General features: G+C 32.8%; 1 long non-coding RNA gene across 1 annotated transcript; it reads right to left on the reverse strand.

The window, feature by feature from the left end:
* Positions 1 to 809: 809 nt before the first annotated feature.
* On the reverse strand, positions 810 to 1,821 carry LOC141656144 (uncharacterized). Its single transcript, XR_012548385.1, has 2 exons — positions 1,674 to 1,821; positions 810 to 1,124 (listed from the first exon to the last, which is right to left on the reverse strand). It is a non-coding gene; the product is annotated as an uncharacterized LOC141656144 (long non-coding RNA).
* Positions 1,822 to 5,753: the final 3,932 nt, after the last annotated feature.

Here is a 5,753-nt window from a genome sequence, read left to right on the forward strand (position 1 = left end):
CTTATCAACATAAGATTTCTTATCTGACGCTAATATCATGTAGATTTATCTCCATAAATCCGGATATTAAAGATGTATTATAATACTCCAAAAGTCTTAAATCATTCCCAATGATCAATATGTCATCCACATATAAGACTAATTAAAATTACCGTGACTTCCACTAAACTTCATGAATAAACACAACTTCTCGACCCATTGAGAAAAGTTTTATAACATGATCAAAATGTTGACTCCAACTCATTGATGTCCTACTTAAGACCCTCTCTTAAGTTTCACATTATCTTAGGATTGCAAGAATCTACAAAACTCAAGACATGTATTGAATACATTCCTTCTAATTGAAGAAGTGGGTTTTAGATTCACTCGCTATATATCTCATAATGAAACACAATCCCCAAGAAGATCCAAATAGACTTAAGAATTTCAACTAGTGCAAAACCCTTTGCCACCAATCAAGCATTGATATCTAACAATTCACTTGGAATTTATTTCAGATTTTCACTACTACAAAAATAGGCTTAGAGAACTGTTAAAATCACCTTTAGAGAACGTCTTATAGGCGTTCTCTAGGTCAACGTTCTCTAAAGCTTATAGAACGGTTGGGATAGGCGTTTTCTATTCACAATCATAGAGAACTGTTGAAATTGTCTTTAGAGAACGCCCTAGGAGCGTTCTCTTTTTATATGAATAGAGAACGGTGGGCTTAGTAAACAATTCTCTATTCTTCTTATGTTTTTTAAAAAAAAAAATTAATACTACGTATATAAATGGAGAAATACTGACAATTAAAACGAAAACACAAAACATGAGAAAGTAGCCACTTTTATTACTTCAAAAGTGACATACACCGTATCATTAATCACCATCTCAAACACCATACATACGGCAACATGCTCTATATCATCTTCTAGTTTACAAATGAAAAATATACAACTAACTCAAGATACACCTTACACCTACTATACCATATGTACCGAATTTCGCTCTTTCAACCTATGCGGCCTGTGTTCCGTGTCCTTAATTATTTCGTATAGCATATCTTCAGTACAAAACCTGCTGCAACCTGCCGCAAAAAATACTTGTGCAACCTGCTACTATCCATTTGCATCCGTAGGTGATAACTGTAATGCAACAAATAAAGCCATAAACATCATATGAACTGCATTATTAATAATACAAGTTACTAATTCAGATACGATTAACTATTACTTATATTATGCAACTGGAAACTCTATCCTAATCTGTCATATGCAAATTTACAGGCAGAAAATGATAGCAGATTGAATTAAGAGATGTCTGGTAAGAATAAACTAAATTGATCATAACTTAAAGGAACTTTTAGAAATTTTTAGGTGTACATGAATATTTTGGATGTGTCATGAAGTAACAATAAACTAAAATTGATCAGTATATAAGCTCACTATTATACCCAACAACTAAAATATTCCAGTATTCACAAGTTTAAAGACAATCAACAATTTTAGAGATAATTGATGAGAAAGAATTACCAGTAGAGATTATTAAGGAAATTAGAGTAATGAGAATATTAGAATCTAACTAAAGGCAACCATCACTAATTGAGAGATAGAATTGCTAATTTGCTATACAAACTCTGACCAATGCCATGGGAAAGAATCGAAGATTATCACAAAAGACAGTGAAAAACATACCTAACAGCTTAGTGAAAACTTTCTTCATTTGTTTCACAATTTCATTCCTCATATTCTTAGCAGCTCCTGATGCAGCAATCACCTGTAAAAATATGACATAAATATTCATACTTCAATGATAGAATTACGGTGAGCAAGGTCGTGGTGAACGAGACAATCCCCAATTCTACCATTTCAATAGAGGTTGGTATTCCTATTTGAGGTTGGTATTCCTATTTGAGGTTTTTACAATAACTTATTCACTATGAAAACAAAAATAAACATTGATTCCTCTCATGAGTCCCATTGCCTCTAACATTTCAGTCAGCGTTTTCGAGTATTTAACACAGGTGACAACTAAACAACACAGCCAGGTCCCCGTAATCGTCATTAGGACACGCATAAGTGTCCCAATCACAACTCAAGATGATAAAGTGTTAAGTAAGCAGCTTAAAAGTAAGACGAACAAGGAGAATCAATCGATTTAATCTACAAATTTATTTCACTTAACAATTGTCCAAACACTCAATTAACCCAAAAAAATCGAAAACTTGAATCGAAGCCCTATTATACATTCAGTAGACTGAAATAAGGGGTGTGAAAAGAAAAAGAAAATACCAAAAGTTAGGGTTTCCTTTTCCCGAAACATTTACAATAAAAGTAGATTCGACAAACAACAAGCCAAATAACAGAGATAATAGATCAGGAAGAAGCAAGCAAAGAACACAAAGTAAACAAAAATTTCAATCTAATAATACCTCAAACGATAAAAAAGACTGACCGGAAAAGAGGAAAGTTGCCGCCAATTTAGGAGCGAACAATTGATTTAAAACCACAATTCGAACCCAAACATAATAAATCCCATAATTTTCATGTAAGGGGTGCAAACCCTAGAAATTTGGAACCTGATAAGAAGGTCGACGGTGGTGATGCTGGCAATGCGACCCACGACGTTAGGTAGGCTGTTTGCGGCGGCTGTTCTTGATGAAAAGCAGATCTGATTGAGGGCTATGAGAGCAAGTATGGAACTCTAGAAGAGTAGAACAAAAATGGAGTTAAACTTTTATTTAATTTAATTAAAAGAGTCGGTTGGAGAATTGAGGAATGGGGATACTGGGTTTTACTTTTATTTAATTTAATTATTTAATTATTTTAATATTTTAATGATTAGTTTTGATAACTGTCAATATAACAAGCGTTCTCTATTCGTTTTTCTATATAACGCTTACTTAAGAAAGGCGTTCTCTTTATGGCTAGAGAACGGATATTTAACTTAACCGTTCTCTATTATGTGTTACTTATTCTTGTTTTTGTAGTAGTGTTTCATGGCTCTAAGCCTTGTATTGAGTTGCGATTTAAACACTCTCATGTAAGTCATATATTCATTACTTTCCAGAAGTAACTTGAATCAAACAATTTCTTTGTAAGTTGTAAGCTCTTTACTTTCTTAAAATTAACATGAATTCATTATCTTCAACAAGTGATTTATTTAACCTCCTAGGTTTCGAAGAAACAACGTTACGTAGCCAAGAAACACCAGTTTCTTGCGACATATAATTTTTGACACAATTCTTTTGTGACTCTTGAATATTTTCTCTCACTCTGTCTTCTAGAAATAAACTTGTATTCTAGAAAGACAACTTCACGAGCCACAAACCCGTTGTACTCGTGATTATAGTAAGAAAAATGAGCATTTGTTTCTTGTGAAAACTTACAAGCATGGTACCCTACCATTTCATATCTCATATGAATTGTTTTAGATTTAGTGGAAAAATAATTTAGACAAAATGATAAAATCCCCAAAAGGATCAAGTAACTCAAAGTAACTTGATTAAAGTCCAAAACATATCGAATAGTGTTTGATTTCTTTATCCAACCACACATTATGCCATAATGCGTGCTAAGAGAGAATAACTTGTGATACTATATCACATTTCCTTTGGTTTATATCAAAGTCTTCACTCTGATAATCCCATCACGACTAAATCGTGATTTATGGAATTCTTTGAACTTGTTCAAAGATTTCTCTATTTACCTTATTAAGTGAACACATTAGTGTCAACTTAAATCGTTGGTAAAAGAAAATGATCAACCTATTATGTATCAATGATTTACATTCTCGATCTCCTTTTCAACCAAAAGGCACGAGATATCTTGCTTTGAATACAAGATACGCATATACCATAAGATTAACAATCTAATGGTTCCAAGAGTACTCGATAACTCTTTTGCGTTCATCATTCCAGCATTTAAGGTTTAATCTTGGGTTACCAATTTGAGTCTTGCATCATCTACATGATGTATCATTCTAGTTTGGTTTAGAATATATTCACCTTGATAATGGGCTAGCCATACATCAAATCGTGGTGTATAGGGTCACAAAAGTGAAACAACTTTTGTATCTTAACAAGATTATATTCTTATTAAGAGTTTATGCACTTAATAGTCATAATTAAGGTACAACTATAAACCCAAAACTAGATTGATTACACAATGACTCTATCTCTCGACATTATTTGATGCTAGTCGTCATATTATAATCATCTTATGTAACGAATACAATGATGAAAACCTCCACTGGTTTCTAATATTATCGAAGTAGTACTAGCAAAATTTATGTTAATCAAATAAACATTTAAAGAAGAAGGTCCCATTAGATGTCCCACAACTAACTTGCTGATTCTTCAATAATTTGGGGTAGTTTCCTTTCTAGTGTCCAACAATTAAGACAATGGAAACTTTATCGGTCGGGATTGATAGGTTTAGTATCGTTATTCTAAATAACTTTACTTTTACCATTACCTTGTATCAATTCTATTCTAATTTTACTTCTTAGAACCTCGTCCTTTTCTTAACGGTTAAGAGAATGCTCCCACTCAATTCAATGAGTCTTTGCTCAGAGAAGCAAAATTGAATTTCATGAAGACTAGTCTTCATTCGTTCGTTTAGTCTTAAAACTTTTATTGAAGTGGTTGCTTTATATTTTGGTCAATTACGACTTCTAACAAATCTAATTACCAAATGATTTAACATTTCAAAGTACTTAATTCGATTAAGCACATGAAAAATAATCCATTGTAAGTAGATATGTTAGTCAAGAATCAAAAACCCTTTTGATCATGAATAACTTTCATCTATACTCTTCACAAGAGATCCTTCCAATGGATAACACGAGATTTTAGAAGAAAATTCATATTTGTCTTTAGTTACGATGTTTTAATGGAGATTTGAATTAGAATCGAAATGATATCGTATAAATTGAGGTAAAGAAATAGAACAATATGATAACGAAATAAAGAAAACAAAACATTTATCGTTATAATAATAGTTGTAAATATAATAACAAGTAAAGCATTTACATAGTGACCTCTACCCAACTATGATAAATGATTCCAAGATCCAAATTCATATTAACTTGGGCACGCTTTGGCGATACAACCCTCAGCAATATAACTCGGTGGATTAACTCTTTAATCGATTCTACTTTTATAACTCTTGGTCGATAAAATTACATTAATATTTATCTTTAGCCCAAAACACATCCGGCTATGGTCGAGAATACTTTTGTTGAGTACAACCCAAATTTCGAATAAATGTGTCCATGATCCAAATTCACATTAACTTGGGCACGCTTTGGTGATACAACCCTCATCAACATGAATTCGGTGGATAGACATTTATCACCCACTTCCCCTACGTAACAAGGTTTGTACCCCGGTTTGGCCGAGCGCACTCCCTCACGAAATAGGTTTTCATGGTTTTTAATTTTTGGTAAGGCTAAGTCTCAATTGTTTATTTAGCGAGAGGTCATGTCAATTTATTATCTATCACGTTTTAAGTGAACTAAAGCGGTGAACTACGATAATTTTAATTGACACGGTCGATAAACTCGATTAAAATAGAATGCATGTTTAGTTATGGCGATTTAGCGATGCATGCAACATATAAATAAAATGCAAAGCATAAAAATAAAATTCTAGTATGGCCTTCCTGAAATAGTAAATCTAATAAACTATTACAAGTGCGGAAACCAACTCCTTTGGTCCCTTGAACTTCGGTTTTGACACGCATCTCGAGGTAACACCGTCTTCATGGAAACTC

Source organism: Silene latifolia, chromosome 5, assembly GCF_048544455.1.
Source record: "Silene latifolia isolate original U9 population chromosome 5, ASM4854445v1, whole genome shotgun sequence".
In the NCBI taxonomy this organism is placed as follows: domain Eukaryota; kingdom Viridiplantae; phylum Streptophyta; class Magnoliopsida; order Caryophyllales; family Caryophyllaceae; genus Silene; species Silene latifolia.